At 41.8% G+C, this 20,934-nt stretch overlaps 1 protein-coding gene and 4 non-coding genes across 5 annotated transcripts in view; 3 read left to right on the top strand and 2 right to left on the bottom strand.

Moving 5' to 3' along the window:
* LOC138242549 (antigen WC1.1-like) overlaps positions 1–20,934 on the bottom strand; it is a 621,195-nt gene that overhangs the window by 47,904 nt on the left and 552,357 nt on the right. The window lies entirely within an intron of this gene.
* On the top strand, positions 7,355–7,426 carry trnap-agg (transfer RNA proline (anticodon AGG)). The gene has a single exon. It is a non-coding gene; the product is annotated as a tRNA-Pro (tRNA).
* On the bottom strand, positions 8,185–8,257 carry trnaa-agc (transfer RNA alanine (anticodon AGC)). Its single transcript has one exon. It is a non-coding gene; the product is annotated as a tRNA-Ala (tRNA).
* trnap-agg (transfer RNA proline (anticodon AGG)) lies at positions 9,545–9,616 on the top strand. Its single transcript has one exon. It is a non-coding gene; the product is annotated as a tRNA-Pro (tRNA).
* trnai-uau (transfer RNA isoleucine (anticodon UAU)) lies at positions 17,934–18,027 on the top strand. Its single transcript has 2 exons — positions 17,934–17,971; positions 17,992–18,027. It is a non-coding gene; the product is annotated as a tRNA-Ile (tRNA).

Here is a 20,934-nt window from a genome sequence, read left to right as displayed (position 1 = left end):
CGGAACGGCCAGTGTGTCCGAGTGCCAGAACTTTCCTTTGTTCTAAGAGTCTAGAGTGGAGGTTGCCAGAGAGTAACCAGCAGCAGGCCTCGTGAACAGGTCGGAACTGTGGACAGCTGAATCACTATTCAGAACTAGCTCTTCATCATAACGAACTGGTCCTCTTCCTGACTTGCTGGGACCCACAGTCATCTTTTCTCCTGTGCACAAACTTTGCTAGTTAAAGCCAACAGTGAGCATCAGCAGCGCACCGTCGCAAGCCTCACAGCACAGCCTGGCACGGAGCCAGAGAGCGCGGATTGGACAGCAACAGCCTGCAACTGTTTCTTTGTGCCCGCAGGAGATCTGAATCCCCAGAAATTGGATGAGTATTCAACTTCAATGCATTACAGCTCGAGAATTCAATTGTTATCCCAACCAGTTGATATCAATTTAATTCCTAAGAGTTATGTACTTGTTTGAGTATCTAATGTAGAAGTTGTAACCAAGTTCACTTTACGAAACGGTCTTAATGAATGATATACTGAACGTATTTCCTCTTGATGTGTAACTCTTTGTAACTGATTGAATATATATCTTTTGTATTCTGATAACCCTCTCGATAAGATCTGTTAGGTATTAATGCATATTCTATGTATTAATAAATGTATCCTCGTGTATTAGTACCTGTGTGTGCGCGTTGTTTGAGTTATGTCGCATGGTTGGATTCTAAAGCCATCAAAAGAATCAACTTTGTGATTTACTGCTACAATTAATAATTGTCTCAGTAAATGCCCAAACCCTACAGAACTGGTACCTTCAGAAAGCCACTATGATTACTGTCGTGGAAATTTAACTATCAAGGAAGCCACAAGAGAGAGTTCTCACCTGAGTAAGGTCTTTATTTCAATATTGCAATATTGGGAGCCCTGCTGCCACTTCGCAAAGTGCATCAGAGACTCAGTTAGTTACAAGCAGTACAGGGTTTTATAAGACTTTGCGCTGTAAAAAAAGTTCAGCACTTGGTCCCTTCTAAAACTTCCCCTTTCTCTAAAAGAAAAAAAATTACCTCATAGAGCGAGAGAAAAACACTAGATTTGTTATTCAAAGTTTATCTGTTACTTTTAGCTAATTCTAATGACCCAGACAGCATATATTGTTTTGGTACATTGTCTTCTAAACTAACCCAAACAGTGTACTTTGTTGACGAACTGTTTTCTAAAATTCTGCACATACTGTAGCATAGCAGTTATATCCTTGAAATATTATCTAAAAGCACCAATATATTTTTTTGCAAAGCTCTCTACATTTTTAAGAATCAATTAACTCATTAGATTTCCACTACATTACATATTTGGCGTCCCTGAACCGGTTTTCTCTACACAGTGCACATTGTAGTGTGCCAGCAACTACATTTAATATTGGCTGTGGTGGTGAGCTGTTTTTGTCTGTGAAAGCAGTTGTCTGTGATACTTCACGCCGAATCATCGGCAGGGGTAAAGCTTATTAAATATTTGCGGATAACGCTCCATCAGAAATAACTTGTCCAAGTACAAAAGAGATCATAGGGTTTACATCAAGCAGTCACAAAACATACCTCACATGTCAAATTTAAATGGGGAATTGATTTTGCTTCTTGAAGTTGTTCCTATGGTTGCGTTGGTTACATAGGTGAACGGTCTTCCACATTCTACTAGAGTATCCACTGAGTTGCCTTTATCCATTATCTTGGAAAGAATCTGTGCTTCAACTAAAAAAAAAAAAATCATCAGTACTGTCGATTTTTTCTGTGCGTACAGCCATCACTTAAAGCATATAACAATCCGTTCAATCCCCCGCATCTCCAGGTGCTTTATATTACTGTGCTAACATCACAGTCTTCTGTTGAGTGAGAACTCTTTGCTCGTGTTCATAGAGAGCCAGGTTTACACAATTAAACTCAGGCACACTCGAAGTGCTACAGTGTTGCTCTGCTGTTTTAAATGTACCTCCAAAGCATTTAGTTTTGTTAACTACCAACTGATTTGAACTAATTTAACGTCATATTCAGAAAATCCAGAGAAGATCATCAAACTTTTCGTGGCTGTTGAAAAAAACACCTTTTGAATCTCACCAGGGATTTCTTGAGAGATCATTCAGCGAGCGAGTCCTCCCTCTGGACTCCAAACATTTTGGGCTAAACTGTTATTCACGTACTCAAACGAAGAGAAACGTTAGTGTCTTCCGGTGTGTGAGCCCGTTTCTCAAAATATAAAAAAATAAAAGTTATATAAATTGAATTGTTCTACTTTTTAGGCTTGCATAGTATTATTAATATTTCAGTTAAATCTTTTCTTCTGTAGTAATATGAGTTCATATTAATATTAGTCCTGATTTATAATTTTTTGTCATGGTTGATCTTAAGTAATTTTGTAATTAGTTTCAGTTTTGAAAATTAGTTTCGCGCAGAGAAGCTACCAAAACTGGTAATGTTCACATAATGTGTAATGCAATAGCAGCATTTTGGGTTGAAAACAAAAAGTATATCTTGGTATGAATCCTAACACTTCATAAGTAGCATTCTTGGATTTCTCGCTTCAGATAAAGTTGTCTATACATCATAGATTTCTACTCAATCAATATCAGCTGTGTTATCACTACAGAACGCTAAATATAGATCCTGGCAATACTTCGGGAGATCTTCGTAAGAAAATCCAAAATACTATGGAAGCAATCAAATTTATACGTTTCTTTGGATCGAGAAGATGATCATTATGAGACTCAAAACATGCCTGTCTTTTCTTTTTTCGAGGACACATGGATTATTGAGGTGTAAAGATGGGTTCAAAACTAAAATCACCTTCTATCGCTGCTGTTTCCTTAAATCCTTCAACTGATCATTGATATCGAGGAATAATATTATATCGTTTCTTCAAATCCTTCAACTGATCATCGACATAGAGAAATAATATTATACAAATTGTGGTTTTCTGTTAATTGCCAATTTGACTGTAATTACATCTTCGTTTACAGATGTCTTGCATGTATCACAAGGTATAATAGTTGTCGTGCGTCCAAAGTTAAAATGTTTTAAAAAGTACGACAAAATTACAACATGCTTAAGAACATTTATGGTTACATCCATATTAAAATGAAGTTAAATGACTTGCTTGCGAAGCACCAAGCAGCCTTGAACGGTTCGCGGAAATCAAATATACAGTACAGATGGATTCAGAGTGTGCTTTCCAACTTTTGTGCAACATTTTCTTTTGACAGGGCAGAGTTGTCTTCACAATCTGGGTTGATTAAAAAGGTGTGACATCAGTGTTAAACAGCTTTCCTTCTTGGGGAACAACGGTTGTGTTCAATATTTCTAACTATTTTGGTTTCTGTGGTTATAGCTGTGACCTTGTGGCGCAAATGTAGCATGCCTGACTCCACATCAGAAGGCTGTGTGTTCAAATTATGTCGAGGTCTGCTTTTAGTTTTTCAGGTTCTGCTTGTCCTGAACACGGAATTCACACCATGTAGTTGAGTTCTATCTGTACACCACATAGATAATCTAAACAAAATAGAGCCCTACTGGACATACAGTTAGGATCTCACACAGCGAATACCCTTGAACACAAGAGAGAAGGCACAGTTCACATCTGCGAAACATCACATCCGTCTTTAGAGACAGCTACATCAGAGAATGGAATCCCGGAAGTTTCAAATAACTTCTTTTAATACAGGTTCAAGCAAACCTGAAAGTTAGGGAGTTTCTGGACACTTTTGTTTTATTAAAAAGTGTCTGAAGCCTGAAAATGTAATTTGAAAAAAAAAACGCTATTGGACATTAGCAGGTACTTTTTGTAACGATTTGCTATTTCATGCTGGAAAACAAAGGAAACAGACCCAATGTTTGCTTTCAGGTGCGGTTCATTACATAATAGACATTGTAGGGAAAACCGGTTCAGGGACGCCAAATATGTAATCATAGTGGCTCTCTGAAGGTACCAGTTCTGTAGGGTTTGGGCATTTACTGAGACAACTATTAATTGTAGCAGTAAATCACAAAGTTGATTCTTTTGATGGCTTTAGAATCCAACCATGCGACATAACTCAAACAACGCACACGCAGGTACTAATACACGAGGATACATTTATTAATACATAGAATATGCATATAAACCTAACAGATCTTATCGAGAGGGTTATCAGAATACAAAAGATATATATTCAATCAGTTACAAAGAGTTACATATATCAAGAGGACATACGTTCAGTATATCATTCATTAAGACCGTTTCGTAAAGTGAACTTGGTTACAACTTCTACATTAGATACTCAAAACAAGTACATAACTCTTAGGAATTAAATTGATATCAACTGGTTTGGATAACAATTGAATTCTCGAGCTGTAATGCATTGAAGTTAAATACTCATCCAATCTCTGGGGATTCAGATCTCCTGCGGGCACAAAGAAACAGTTGCAGGCTGTTGCTGTCCAATCCGCGCTCTCTGGCTCGGTGCCAGGCTGTGCTGTGCGGCTTGCGACGGTGCGCTGCTGATGCTCATTGTTGGCTTTAACTAGCAAAGTTTGTGCACAGGAGAAAAGATGACTGTGGGTCCTAGCAAGTCAGGAAGAGGACCGGTTCGTTCCTGATGAAGAGCTAGTTCTGAATAGTGATTCAGCTGTCCACAGTTCTTACCTGTTCACGAGGCCTGCTGCTGGTTACTCTCTGGCAACCTCCACTCTAGACTCTTAGAACAAAGGAAAGTTCTGGCACTCGAACACACTGGCCGTTCTGTGGTTGTCCGGGCTGAGTCTCAGGATGGTCAGGAGGTGCTCTGCGAGAATGTCCTGCCCTTGGGAGCCTTCTGCTCCTGGGCCGTCCTGCCCTGGAATTCTCCTTTGAATTCCCTTTAGAAAAGTCCACAGAATTCTCCTGAATCTTACTACAGGCTCTCTGTGTTTCCTGTTTTTACCTGGAGGAACTTCAGCTCGTTGATTGGCAAAAAAGTTCCATGGGCATCAGAGTCCCACGTGGGTTACTCGGCCCTACCAGTCCCTGATTGGTTGATCAAGGTGAGATATGAGTCATTTACTCCTGACACCTAGGAATACAGTCCAGATGTCCATCTGGCACTCCCTAGACAGATAGGCGCCAATGGATGACCATTGATCATGATAGCCAGGCTTAGCTAAGTGCATCCCCCTTTGGGAGCTGTCCCTTATTAAAGGAAACCTTAAATCAGCCTGCATGAATAGTTTCTCTGTGGCTGCACCACAGAGATGAACAGAGATGGGGCCTCATTTGGGAAAGCTCAGAACACTTAATTCTTTCTTATTAATAAGCCTCGCTGCTACAACACATATGCAGTTTGAGCAAACATAAGACAATAACCAAGTACCACAAACTACCAGGCATCTAGTATCATTAGCAGTTCAGGTGGGGAGCTGCATCACCATGTGTAGGCTGCAAAGGAACAAGTAATAAGTCTATTCCATGCTTAAAAGAAAAGAAAGAAAACACAACATTTCAGCCGTGGAGCCCTCACACCTGAAGAAGGCTCCACGGCTGAAACGTTGTGTTTTCTTTCTTCTCTTTTCATCTAGTGTCATTAGCCTTTTAACAGTTCCTGTCAAAATAAAATAGAAATGGATAACATTCTAGAGAGAGTTTGAAATACCAAGGTACAATTTAAAACATATCTCTTCCACTACAACCACAATATTTTGGAGAGATCGTTGAACCTCACTGTTCTGACATGTCCGTTAGCCTCCGTCCTGCTTCAGCAATGAATGTGGCGGGGCACATTCTGAGGGAGATGAGGTCAATCAGGTGGCAGGAAAACCACGCTATGCTTTTTTTTGAGATCCTGAAAAGGACAGAAGGGCCATGTATATGTGTGCAGCTGGATATGTAATTGCAGGTGGCGTAGCAAATTCTGCTGAAGCCCCACTGCCTGGTGTGGACGGTAGCTGTGCATGTTGCAGCAGAATTGTGCATCTGAGATCAAGGGGGCATGTCATGTGTTTCAGCACTTCACTCCCTTCAGTAGCACATGATTCCCTGAGTTCTTTGGATGACCTGTGGACAGATCTTTCACAATGAAGAATTCCTTAAGAAAAATAGATCTCGGCCCACCATCCCAATGCCTCCGTCTCAAAACAGCAACCTCCCACTGCCCTTGGTCTGCAAGGCAGTCCTTTCAAGTGCGATGACGACGCTGGGACCTTCGTTGCCTATTGTACGAGCTGAACTTTTGTGCTCATCAATTCAACGCTCTTTCCATCAACTCATCTTGTCTTTTGACGCTTCGTGTTTTGCGCTCCTTTGACTATCGGCATATCGGGTGACTGCAAACACTGAAGTTCTTGCTTACGGAGTGTGGAACATTGTTTTCAAGTGATCGCTGTTCTGTCATGTTGACGCCGAGTGAATCTTTCTTTGGCAACATGGGCAGGCTGACAGCAGTGCGAGCGAAAGTAATGGCAAATTTCTTGACTTATTTCTGAATGTGAATGTTCTTTAGAAAAGGGGTGCGGCGTTGCTTCTCGCCCGTGTAAAGGTCACGCATTCCAGACGTGGTTATGAGCGAACAGTTGCCGCAAGTGTTTGAAAAGAGCAAGAGAGGAAGCAGCCCTGCCCCATGTGAGGATCAAACTCAGGCCCTTCAGATGACGAGACTGACGCACTACCAATTACGCCAACAAGCCCAGCTGCAGTACACACACCGGAAAGTTTGCCTCACATGGATTTCAGTCGCCCGTTCCCTAGTCTTTAGACGCCCTCTGCTGAATGTTGCATTTGCCTTTTGATCTCACCGATACATTTTTGGTCTGTTTCTGTTGCGAGTCCGTCTTTCAGATCTCACCTAGCACAAGTCTCTGTGGCTGAAGTGGCCTCTCTGCTTCAGCATCGTGCCCTCACTCAGCCATTAAAAATGTCACTCGGACTTCTGACATGCTGACATGAAATGTCAAGAGAGAGTGGCGGAGTGACGCTTAAGCCAGAGAGAAGATGAAAAGGGGGCGTGGCTGCGAAACGCTTGACAGCTGCACGATGCTCTCCATGCAAGGCGTGACCACAGGCTGAAGGACACCTTTCAGCACATCAAGCTCTAAGCACACACCTGGAGGATGTGGGAATTGATCCTGCTACCTCCCACATGCAAAGCAAGCGCTGTACCATACAAGCCAACCCCCCTCGCTGGGGCTTATGCCTCGGTGTCAGCTGGTGCCGCTTGTTCCCCTCTTACCGGGCACAGTTCACTGCCCTTCGTCTGCAAGGCAGTCGTGTAATTGCGGCTTTCTTGACTTATTGATGAAGGTCTGACTGGACGAGCGAATGACGCCTCTCTCCCATCCTCAAGCTAGCTGAGAGATTGAAATGGAAAGCGCTGCCGTGGCTCGTTGGTCTAGTGGTATGATTCTCGCTTAGGGTGCGAGAGGTCCCGGGTTCAACTCCCGGACGAGCCCTCGTGTGCTCTTTTCCTCCTCTTCCACAAGACTGGGAACTGATATCCACATCACTTCGCAGCGTCTGCTTATGGCAAACGATGGAATGTGACTAATGACTGAACGAGCCTGGTGAATTCTCATCACGTGGCACATTGAGAGCGTGCAGTCAGCTGTCCAAGGCGGCAACCTCATTGCTCGTTCAAAAGAACACGTACTGAAAACTCATCACCACTATGTCGTAGATGAGCACCGCGATCGCTTGTTGTCATGCGTCCTTACTTGGGAAATGCAGAAGCAAAAACTGCCCTCTCTCAGCCACCGAAACGTGTGCGGCTCGCCTTGCGCTCTCTGCGCCTCGCATATTTGTGGAGCTGTCTGCTCTTCTTTCTGTTGAAGTAATCAAGTTACGGGGCGTCCTGCAGCCTATGATGTTCTCACTGAGAGCTTTCAAGATTTGAAGGAAAACTACGAGCTTGATGGCTTAAGTCGAACGAATGTGATTGTTAAGCAATCGATGATCAAAAGCACGTCTTCTGACAATTCGTGAGAGTATTATCAGCACTGTTTTCACTCGGATATACTTTTCACTTGCTAAGCTGACAAATTGGACGAGAAAATGCCGGAGACGCACTCAGTGCAGACTGAGGTTGGGAAGGAGGTGTGGCCCTTCAACGCTTGACAACTGAAGGACATTCTCTCCGCAACGGAGGAGCACCTGTCAGAAGTCGCAGAGGCTAAACGAGAGCACCGGGCTTCCGGAGATCCAAACTCAGACCTGGAGGATGCGGGCATCGATCCCGCTACCTCTCGCATGCTAAGCGAGCGCTCTACCATTTGAGCTAATCCCCCTCGCTTCATGCTTCTCGGCATCATGTCTTACCGCCTCTGCCCCTCTTACCGGGCACCGCCCACTGCCCTTGGTCTGCAAGGCAGTCCTTTCAAATGCGATGACGACGCTGGGACCTTCGTTGCCTATTGTACGAGCTGAACTTTTGTGCTCATCAATTCAACGCTCTTTCCATCAACTCATCTTGTCTTTTGACGCTTCGTGTTTTGCGCTCCTTTGACTATCGGCATATCGGGTGACTGCAAACACTGAAGTTCTTGCTTACGGAGTGTGGAACATTGTTTTCAAGTGATCGCTGTTCTGTCATGTTGACGCCGAGTGAATCTTTCTTTGGCAACATGGGCAGGCTGACAGCAGTGCGAGCGAAAGTAATGGCAAATTTCTTGACTTATTTCTGAATGTGAATGTTCTTTAGAAAAGGGGTGCGGCGTTGCTTCTCGCCCGTGTAAAGGTCACGCATTCCAGACGTGGTTATGAGCGAACAGTTGCCGCAAGTGTTTGAAAAGAGCAAGAGAGGAAGCAGCCCTGCCCCGTGTGAGGATCAAACTCAGGCCCTTCAGATGACGAGACTGACGCACTACCAATTACGCCAACAAGCCCAGCTGCAGTACACACACCGGAAAGTTTGCCTCACATGGATTTCAGTCGCCCGTTCCCTAGTCTTTAGACGCCCTCTGCTGAATGTTGCATTTGCCTTTTGATCTCACCGATACATTTTTGGTCTGTTTCTGTTGCGAGTCCGTCTTTCAGATCTCACCTAGCACAAGTCTCTGTGGCTGAAGTGGCCTCTCTGCTTCAGCATCGTGCCCTCACTCAGCCATTAAAAATGTCACTCGGACTTCTGACATGCTGACATGAAATGTCAAGAGAGAGTGGCGGAGTGACGCTTAAGCCAGAGAGAAGATGAAAAGGGGGCGTGGCTGCGAAACGCTTGACAGCTGCACGATGCTCTCCATGCAAGGCGTGACCACAGGCTGAAGGACACCTTTCAGCACATCAAGCTCTAAGCACACACCTGGAGGATGCGGGAATTGATCCTGCTACCTCCCACATGCAAAGCAAGCGCTGTACCATACAAGCCAACCCCCCTCACTGGGGCTTATGCCTCGGTGTCAGCTGGTGCCGCTTGTTCCCCTCTTACCGGGCACAGTTCACTGCCCTTCGTCTGCAAGGCAGTCGTGTAATTGCGGCTTTCTTGACTTATTGATGAAGGTCTGACTGGACGAGCGAATGACGCCTCTCTCCCATCCTCAAGCTAGCTGAGAGATTGAAATGGAAAGCGCTGCCGTGGCTCGTTGGTCTAGTGGTATGATTCTCGCTTAGGGTGCGAGAGGTCCCGGGTTCAACTCCCGGACGAGCCCTCGTGTGCTCTTTTCCTCCTCTTCCACAAGACTGGGAACTGATATCCACATCACTTCGCAGCGTCTGCTTATGGCAAACGATGGAATGTGACTAATGACTGAACGAGCCTGGTGAATTCTCATCACGTGGCACATTGAGAGCGTGCAGTCAGCTGTCCAAGGCGGCAACCTCATTGCTCGTTCAAAAGAACACGTACTGAAAACTCATCACCACTATGTCGTAGATGAGCACCGCGATCGCTTGTTGTCATGCGTCCTTACTTGGGAAATGCAGAAGCAAAAACTGCCCTCTCTCAGCCACCGAAACGTGTGCGGCTCGCCTTGCGCTCTCTGCGCCTCGCATATTTGTGGAGCTGTCTGCTCTTCTTTCTGTTGAAGTAATCAAGTTACGGGGCGTCCTGCAGCCTATGATGTTCTCACTGAGAGCTTTCAAGATTTGAAGGAAAACTACGAGCTTGATGGCTCAAGTCGAACGAATGTGATTGTTAAGCAATCGATGATCAAAAGCACGTCTTCTAACAATTCTAACCATCTACAAAACAGAACTCACAGATGCCAATGCCACATACAGTTCTCCCAGATGTCCACCTTTTGCCCATCAGTCAAGGGAAGGAGGGGGGATTGAATGTACAGTGTGTCGGCACAGAGGGGACAGCCAGAGCCGATCACTACGCCGCTCTTCTGTTTTGTAATTTTGTGACTGGGAGTGAATCACATCCGTAAATGTCGAGTGGTCCAGAGGTCTCTCTGGTTTTAGTCTGTGCAGCAATAAAACAATCAGATTAAACAAGAGAGAGTGTGACGTTACTTTTCGTCAATGAAAAAATAGTCTTTTCATGTTTATTTAAGTGTCCTTCTTTCATTTGGATTGTATGAAACAACTCAGGAGTTATTGTTATTATTACTGTATTATCGAATCCTCAACTCGTTCACTTCTTATTATTTTGGGAACATTTTGACATGTTGCTTTTAGCCGTCGATACTGTTGAATTCACTCAGTTTGTAATGTAGGGTGCTCTGAACAAGTTAAACTTTGATACAGGACAAATGTATTTCCCACAAGCTATACTGTAGTAGCTTTAAAAGTATACAATATCACACTGTATGCATGTGGCACGTCTTTGTTCAACTTAAGAAAAAACAGGACATTTGATTGCTGGTTGCATTATGTTAAAGGCCAACAATGACACCAGAAAACTGAAAGTTCCTTCCCCTCCCCCAGTAGAACTGTCTAATCTACATAAACACAGTGGGATGTAACACCTAGCCTAGACTTTGTGAGAGGTATGGAGCTGCGTTGCATTAAAATGGCTGCAATGGAATATACAGTAGGAGGCAAAAGTTAATTTCAAGCTGAAAAGAAGACTCAACATGTCCCCTCTATATATTTTCCATTTAGACCATCCAATGTAATTTATTATTAATATCTTCCATATCCCATTAAAATCAGAAAGTTCATGTGTAAATCTAACTATTTTCTAATCGCTTTATCCAGGACAGGTAACAGTTTCACCAATACTATTTGGTAACTTTTTACGATTGTCAGACTTCAGAATGCTTCCACTGATGCTTATAGATTTGACATAATGCGCACTGTGTTAAAGAGCTATTGAGCACAGAACATCTTTACACTTGTGAAAAGATTTGCACGTGCAGTTTATTCTTATCTGTGTGAAAACAGGAAATATCGATGGAGTTTCAGAAAGTAAACAGAGGTATAGAACACCCTATCTCAGATGTTTAATAAATTCAAGTTTGTGAAAACAGTGACAAATCACCCCAAACAAAATACAATTTTAGAATACAAGCAGTTTGAAATTATTAGTTGTTATTAATAAATCACTTAACTTTGAACATGTTGTGATATTTAGAAATAACAACAAATCAATATAATTTACTATTTTAGTTTTTCAAATAAATGTTTTTGTTAAAGGAAAACTCATGCCAGGAGATGGGTTCAAACAAAGCTATAGCTGAAAAGGGCAGGCAAAATGTTTATGTAATCATGGGTGAATGAGAAATTGATGCAGATGTTTAGAAAGAAAGTGGACTACAGTAATATTTTGAGCTTACAGCCTTTCCCATGTTATTCATTATTAATCTTTCATATCACATTAAAATGAATATTTTTTTTTTAATGTAAGGGGCAATACACAATTTGTGTCCTCTATAACACTTCAGTGTACTTTTTAATCAGTTTAATGTTTAGCAATGTAATACAAAGCTTAAACTTATTAAATTGTATATACCATTTAGACTGTTAAATTCTGTAATGGACAAGAGATTGTCCCTCAGCATTGACAGGGATTCAAAACCAAGTGTTTTCTGGCAAGAGCCCAAATGCTGCACATGAGAGCTTTCATAGCTCCACCTGGTGGTTTTACAAGATATTCCACCCTACTTCGATACATCATGCGGTTTCCTACAGTTCTTTGCGGAACGAGCACTGCGATTTACTGCAGCATACCTTGCACATTTTGAATGGTGGGATCTGTAGTTCTACTCAGTTTGGTGAATTCTTGATAAACCAAACTGGTGCCCTCCCTCTAACTCACCATTCCTCCCTTATGGTAGTGTATGCAGAGAAACCCATGTATATAAGCTCATAGGGTCAAATGCAATGGACTTCCCGAGTTAAAACACAGCCGCGTACTAAGTTAGTATGGTACATTCTGGAGATCATCTCCCGCTCCAAAGTTCAATTGCAGCAAAAAATATGTGGAACAAAGTTGGAGCTCAGCTCAACTTGTGCTTAATCCGGTTCCAAGGGCTCGGCCTTGTTGTACTAATTAGCCCGAACTGGAGAGGACTGTACATCAGAACACTTCTGATCAGTAGAATAATATGTAGGCCACATTAATATACAATTACTTTTCTGTTTCTCATTTATATTCAAACTCAATTTCCTGACAAATCAGTTCGTTTTTAATTTAAGAATTGCATTTAGGCGACAATTCACCTGATGAGGCTACATGGTTATTAATGAGATACCCAATTATAATTAGTCATGAAACAAATGAGAACAGCAGCTGTGTATTTGAAATTAAACACTACTGTATTATTGCAGCATTAATTTTGTTTAACACTCCAGATGAATAAGCAGACATCATTACAGCTAAATCATTACAAAAGACACCGACTAATAACCAGTAAAGTTAAGTTTTATTTTTAACAGAACTGGAAATTAAACTTATAAAAATACTTGAGCAAAAAAAAACACAACAATTGTTCCTCTGACCTTCTAAGCATTTTTTTAAGGCAATACATTTCTTTGGCAGGGTGTGCCTTGTGCTTACTTTTCAGAACTTTGATTTTCTCTCTCTCCTGTGTCAGTTCAGATTAAGTTCTTTAAACAGTTCCAACATCTTCCTTTCGAAGGGAGGAAGTGCTTGCTGGCGTGTTGTTTTGCTAACTCATGCTTATCCTTTATGACGGTATCTTCTGACACCTGTGCACAATCCAACAACATTACAAGACCAGCACTATAACAGGAGTCATAAAAACACAAGAAGCCACATTGAACGAGCTTTCAGAATTGTAAAACAATGCTTTGCTTGTCTGTCATTTGGTTTGCATACCAGTCCATCAAGAGCTAGCACAACCCTGGCTGTTTCAACACAGTCATTGGATCACAGCCACAGGACAGAAAAGGGACTGTAAACCAACATAAATCACTTAAGATGCTGAGTTTTTTCCTTTAACATGCTTGGGTGCCACCTATTTCCTCCTCATCCCTGCTTTCCTCCGATAACCACAAATACGGAGACCCATCACTAAAATATTTAACAAATCTTTCCAGTTGACTCCTCGATTTTATAGAACATTTTATAGAACACATTAAAGCCTCACGCTACATTTATATAAATAATAGCTTAAGTTCTGTTCTCTTCACTTCCAATGAATGGAGAAAATTCAGCGGTCTTTCTGATGTATGAGTTTGAAAAACCGTGCTCAGTACCATCGAGGTGTAAGAGGGTCAAGGATGAGCAGGAAACTTTGTTAATAAGGAGATGGACACCGCCCAACATGGGGCTCAAACCCACCCCCCTGACCTAAAGAATCACATGCTCTACTGACTGAGCTAGCCAGGCACCAGTGTTCTCAAAGACGGTTTTCCAAACTCATACATCAGAAAGACCACCGAAACTAAAATTATTCTGCAGCTAGGATCACACATTCTCCCTTCCCTTAACGACAGACTACTGTTCTTTTCAAATTTTCTCCATTCATTGGAAGCTTCATTTCATACCTCTCTGCACCCATTCTGACTTCACACCTCTTGATTGGCCTCTCTTTATGTCCCCTGCTCCCGCCTCTCACTCCTCCTCCCTCCCAACCTTTGTTCTCCCGCTACTTTACCTTTGCCTACTGCCCTGTCTCTCTCACACCTGAAGAAGGCTCCACGGCCGAAACGTTGTGTTCTCTTTCTTCTTTTTTTCAGCATGGAATAAACCTTTTACTTGTTCCTTTGCAGCCTACGCATGCTGGCGCAGCTACCCACCTAAACTAAGACCATTAAACTGTCTGGTGATATTGCTGCACGGGGCGCAATATCACAATAGAACACGTTACTGTAAAAAACGTTAACATTCGTGAATGAGTATTTTTTTTAATTATACCAAATGTCTGTTAAATAATGAATGATGTTTTTCAGACCATAAACACTATTATTTAAAAAAAACATTTACTATATATCCATTTAACTTGTTTTTTTAAAAAAACATTACAATACGGTAGATGAAAATTGTTGTTCAGCGCTCTTGTATTAAATATACTCTACCAGCCTTTTAACTCATGTGTCAGAAATAAAGTGTATAAAATTCGCTAAATCAAACAAAACACAAACGCTACGAAAAAGAAAAAAATGTGTTTATCCTGCAATTTTATCTCGTTGAAACGTTTTTTTTTTCTCTGTGGCACTAACGGGCTAACGGTTAGGATTCCTGGTTTCCTGATTACTTAGAAATGTGTCTCTCTTGTCTTACGGTGTCCAAATGATCAGTTCAGTGTAGAAAAGAGTGCGAAACGTAAAAATGAAAGAGATCGCTTTGTTTCTGCCCGCTTTCTCACTGAAGCCCTTTGGTGTGTTAATAGAAGGTTATAACCGCTACACCGCGCGATGTGGGGAGGGGTGACTTACAAGCAGAGTTGACCTTTGAGAAAGGACTCGTCTCGGGAATATATTTCCACATTTTGAAAAGAATTTCTCCATTTATGTAGCCTGATTTCCACTATTGCTAGAGAGCTGTAGAATCTGGAATAACTTATCCAGCTCTGGGAACAGTGTGTAGATGACAGGTTTGTGACTTTCTCATGAGCACGGTATATGAATCCATCATATTAAAGACACTGTGAGCATTTTGAATAAAATTAAGGATAGTCTGCCCCAGCTCGCCGAGATGGTATAGTGGTCTGTACTTTGTGCTGTGACCGCAATACCCGCGTTTTGAATCGGGGTGACAGCAGCCCAAGACAAGAGAGTTTCCTTCGTCTATGTTATTTCAGTGAAGGGGGGGCATGCGTGTACAGCGAGCGATCATCGAGTTGATGTGTTGCCCCATATGAGCACTGTGAACCAACACTGCTTTACAAAGGAGCACGGTCTGATCTTAGAGTTGATAGTCTGGAGACCAGACCAACCTCTTCTCTGACGAGAAAAAAAGGTCAGGAGCCGCAGTATTTAATATAAATAAGAGATTTCATTTTTTTCTGTGGCACAACTAGTACCAAACACTTAATCTCGGGATTGTGAATTCGAGCTCCACGCTGGTAAGAAATCATATAGGTTATGATAAATTTACTTTTTTTTAATAAAAAGTAATATTATAAAACTTTCCCGATACCAGTTTGCGGGTGACATGTTCTTTATAAAAATAATCTTTAGTATGGGATCAATAACCGCGCCAGAACAAATATCGGAAAGACTTCGCCTGTCACTAAGGAATTTAAGTGGAAAGATAAGTAGAGACATAATCAGAAAACCTACATATAGGAAATGTTAGTTACTTCGTATGTGCTTTAGCGTTTTCTTTTATATACCGAAAAAAAAGTTCAAGGCTTTCTAGTCGCTGTACTCCTCGTAGATAATCTCAACGAAATCACAATACAGTACAGGACACGCAGTGAGGAGCTCACGCAACGAATAGTCTTGAAAATTCCATGCGTAAAGGCACACTGCACATCTGCGAAACATCACATCCTAGTTTAGTTACAGTGAGATTATAGACTGGAAGCTAGGAAGTCTCAGATCACTTTTTTATTAAAGGTTCAAGCAAACACAAATACCTTTGTAAGAGACATTTCAGAATCCCAGTCAAATCCAGTACGATTGCTGGATCCCTCGAATTCGGCAATATCACAGATCTGCAGTCCACGATTAGAATACTTTAGGTGCGTTGTGTAAAACATACCGCCCAGAGCATTTCTAAGACAGGAAATACATTTTCGTTACGAAAAGAGATATACTGGACGTAGAGTGAAATGGTCTGGTAAGAGTCCAAAGTTTGAATAGTTCAAAATAGACGAAAAGGGATAATTAAAGACTCTTTCGAAATGTAAGAACATTAAAGCTTATCTTGATTTCCCTAGTTTAATCGTTTTCAGAAAGTGTAATTGTATTATTTTATGTACCCCTGACGATTCTACTGATGTTATAAGTGCTCTTGTTTATATTGAATCTATTTTGTTGTTCAAATAAAATGTAAAAAAAAAAACTTTCCGGATGCGTCTGCTGTAAAAATAAAATGACATCAAAGGCGTTGTACTGTACGTAGAGTTCTGAAGCCTGTTCCACAGAAGAACTAGCTGAGATGAAAAGTTCAATATTCTACTGACAGGGCTATTCCCGTCAACTCAGTTTCTTTCTGAAACAACGTTTTATAAGAAAAACCTACACCGTGAAATGTAATGTTTAATACATTATTGACCTTATTAATAATTTGAGGGAATACAAATGCTTTGCATGTATCGAATTACAGCACGTAACAACTGACTACCTGAGTCGATATCACCGGGCAATTTCCAATAACGACCAACATCAGAAACTTCAAGAAAAATAAGATTCCATATCTTGGAATGTAGGGCGGGAGAATTCATTTATAATCCTGTTGCATCTTGAGCTAAACTCAAGAGGGCACAAGCCCTAGAACCCGAATCCGTTACAATAACAAAAGGACAGACATTGAAATATGGGCTATTTCGAAGTAGCAAATGTGAGATATAAAGTCGGAATTCTGAGTTGCTAAGTCGCAATTCTGAGATACCATAGCGGTTTTTTTTTTACTCCCTGGCGGAAACGGGCTTCCATAGAAATCCGGGTTGTGAATAACAACTGTCACTACACACGATTGAGTTCTTGAGGCTGGCACCTAAGACCACTCAGCCATCCTGACAAGCAGTGGAGGATGCCCGTTACTTTGTCAAAGGATTATTAACTACTTTTCTTTTCTTATTATTACAGAGATTTCTACATTGCAAGACAATTGACGATTTAGATAAAGGTATATCGTGGCACGCAAACCAGGCACGGAGGGGGTTTGAACCCGCGCTCTTCGGTTTACGAAACCGATGCCTTACCACTTGGCCACCGCACAGACAGTTTAGTTTTTTTTCCCATCAAGGCTAATACATTTTGAAAAAAAAAATCTGTGCGCAAATTGCAATGGCAGGAGAAGTAAAGAATATAGTTCTTCTGTGGAGCTGGCTTCAGACTCTGCTTATAGCGCCCGTCAAATAAAATAGATATTTTATTTTTACAGGAAGACGCATTCCGAAATGTATCTCTGCAGTTTTAGAAAAGTTTTGAATGGTATATTTTATACAACGCACAAACCGTATTCTAATTGCAGACTGCAGATCTGTGCAGCAATGCTACTACATTTCACTGTGATTCTGAAATACTTCTAGCAAACATATTCAGGTTTCCTTGAACTTTAATAAAAAACTACTTCGCTTTCAATCTCTGGTGTTACTGTAAACTCGGACGTGATGTTCCGCAGATGTGCAGTGTGCCTTGTCTTATTCGTTTACTGGATTTGTGAAACGAAAATACAAACTGGACAGTTTCAGACACATGAAGACTCATAAATGTCACTACAAATGACAAATTTGTAGTGTAAATCCGCCGGGCTGATTTACGTGTCTGACCATCTCTCTCCTCCCTCTTCGGCAGTGAGCACTATTTTTTCATTTTCTTCCCTTGTAGTTTCCTCGCTCTTTTACTGTCCCTTTCTCCCACGGAGAGACGGAAAACATGCCGAAATCGTTTTCACCCTGTGTTTGTGCAACGTCAGTGTGTGAAGGGAAAGTAATCTATGTGGTTCCAGTGGCGCAATCGGTCAGCGCACGGTACTTATACAGCAGTGCACAGCGGAGTCATGCCGAGGTTGTGAGTTCGAGCCTCACCTGGAGCAGTGTAGCCTGTCTTTAGCTACCGAAAGCAACCGTCCACTTTAGATACTGTTACTTATAGGTCGTCCTTAACACCTTATCTAACGGGATTGTAGCCTGTTAGGTGTTTGCTGGAGATCCAGTCTAAATTAACATCAAAGGAACAGTTAAAGGTTTATTCCACGTCACACCCGAAGAAGGGTCCACGTTGTGTTTCCTTCTCTTTTCAGCATGGAATAAACCTATAATTTTTCCTTTGCAGCTGACGCAGGTCATTACTTAAATTCCCATCAGCTGTGGACCCCCAGCTGATCTCTACACAGACAGATGAGAGATATCTCATCTTCTTAGATGAGAGGTCTACTGGGACTAAGGGAGCACGATGGTGTACCGAAGACTTGAAAAAGCTCTCGCATTAGATTCTGTTTTTGTTGTTTCCCAGATTTGTTTTTAATGTTCTTTTTGTTTTGAAGTTGTTCCTTTAAGTATTTTTTTATTTTATTTTCTGTAGTCGTTAGACTACTACAGTGATTTACGTAGGTTCCCGGAAGGCTTCTCGCATCGTGGTTGTTGTGTTTTTGGGTTACAAGTATTTTTTTTCTATTGATAGGACCCCACACATTACTGTGGGACTAGTTAACTTAAGTTCTTACATTGTACCTGAAATTACCACATAAACTACTACTCTGTTTTTCTTTTTTTTAAATAAAGGCACAAATGATGTTTTTTTTTCTTGCAGCTGATTGGCAATGACCCTACAACGGGTCATTGCAACGAACGTGGCTGCTGAAATTTGTCAGCAGCTCCATACTAAACCTGTTCTCAATTGCAACAAACCTAAAATATGCTGCCCATTAGATGTTACCGATGTAGGAGACTAACTTAAACCACCTCTTCACAGGGTTTATGTAGTTCAGTAGAGGAACAGTCGATCGCATTTGAACTGTTCTGAATGTAGTGGAAATAATATAGTCACAAAGTAACGAACATACGCACCACTCGCTTGAAATATTTACTGTAGCTAAAATTGTTTTCTACACACCACAACTATTCACAATGAATTTGATGAATACATGTCTTTATTAATAAAAGTGTAATTTATTAATAATTAAGATTAATGTATATCTTTATTAGTAGCTGTATTACCGGTAATGCATGTACAGTCCTTAATATGGGATAGTGAACTTTCAGGTATCCTGGGGAGGTAAGAAAACTGAAATGAAGGAAATACATATTTAAAGGGGGTGTAAGTCTTAAATGTGTTCTGTTACATCTGGGTGTTAACTGAATAGATTGTATTACTTATTGTGATTTGACACATGTCTGTCTCAGGAGACAGCAGAAAAATTGGGGAATTTGCAGGTACAGAAAATAACTTGAACTGAACAGGCAAATGTAAGGTTATGTTAAAGAAAAATAAACTTTGTCACCTTTTTAAACATGATTATTTAAGACAGTTTATCGGAACCGTATCTCTCCTCGATTCTGTGGCTGTGGTCCAACAGTAACGGTGGTGAAACAAGCAGAATGTGCGGAAAGAATTGGAGACGTAACGGGAGACTCATCCAGTCGATAGAAGGGTTGTGTACGCTGAGAAGTGTAGCTTAAAAGCTTAACGAGCCAGGGAGGAGTCAAACCTGCAATCTTCTGAGCCAAAGTCAAACACATTATCCATTGCACCACTGGCTCTGATACCCTAAAGCCACCACTGTGAGCTTTGTGCTGTCATTAGTAATACTGTAGCACTCCGGTGTTCACAACAGCCCCCCACCACCAGGAACTCAAACCCAGGCCTCCTGCATCACTCAACAGGGACCTAGCCTGTTGAGCTAAAGAGCAATCTCCCTCAGTCCTGCGGCTGTGGCCCTGCTATTACATTGAAGGGCAGTGACATCACCGCTCTGGTAAGCCGGCTCTTACACACTCAATGGTGGCCGTATGCGTTACACTCTCCCCCGCTTAACTCACCAACCTCAGCAAAGGGCTATCCCATTCCACTGCTGACACCAATGTAACGCTCCAGGGTTCACATGGGCATCCTCGCCACTGCCACATCAGGTCAGTCCCCCACCGTCAGGGACTCAAACCCAGACCTCTGGCATCACTCAACAGGGACCCAGCCTGTTGAACTAAAGGGAGACCGTCCTTAAGCTCAAGCGGCTGGGTCCCTGTTGAGCTATGGTGGCAGTCGCAGGTTTGAGTCCCCGACGGTGGGGGGCTGACTTAAGTGGCAATGGCAAGGGTGCCCGCCTGAACCCCCAACCATTACAATACTATACATCGCTCCAGTCCAAATTTTCTCAATTAGATTCACGTGTTTTCTACTTGTATTTAGCTACTAGGTCTTTCGTTTGGTCTGTTTTAAAAATAGCATCTCAAACGATTTTATGTGTCATGCTGAAATTCACACACGGGGGACGTCACATGAAAGACAATCACAGATAAGATGTTGCATTTAAAAAGAAATCCAGAGTGGCAGTAGAAAACAAAGCCTTATACACGAGATGCAAGTGCTCTACCACTGAACTAAACTGACAGGCACTTTTGCCTGCAGCTCTTTAATTGAGTTAGGGAGAGTGAAGGGTCTACACAGTGTACAATTTAAAGATCGAAGCAAGACAATCTGATGCGAGGAGAATTCACAAAACGAGCCTCTGCTTTATCGTTTACTGAGCATTCAATGAACGTCTAAGTGAAAGACAAATTCACTATTTTCACTTTTTGTTTAAAGAACACTTTTATCACGTTCTGCACTCCCGGTGTTTAACGGTGTTCTTTTCTACACTCCTGATTTGAGAATCCCCAGCTAAAATATTTTTTAAATACAACAAAATTCCGATATATTGAATAGTATTTATGTTTACATTTATATTCACTCGTGCCAAAAGCTTGTGTTCTCTGCATATATCAGGATGTGGAAAGAGGCCCAA

This window comes from Lepisosteus oculatus, chromosome 14 (genome assembly GCF_040954835.1).
Source record: "Lepisosteus oculatus isolate fLepOcu1 chromosome 14, fLepOcu1.hap2, whole genome shotgun sequence".
NCBI lineage: Eukaryota > Metazoa > Chordata > Actinopteri > Semionotiformes > Lepisosteidae > Lepisosteus > Lepisosteus oculatus.
This window is presented reverse-complemented; position numbering and strand designations above follow the sequence as displayed.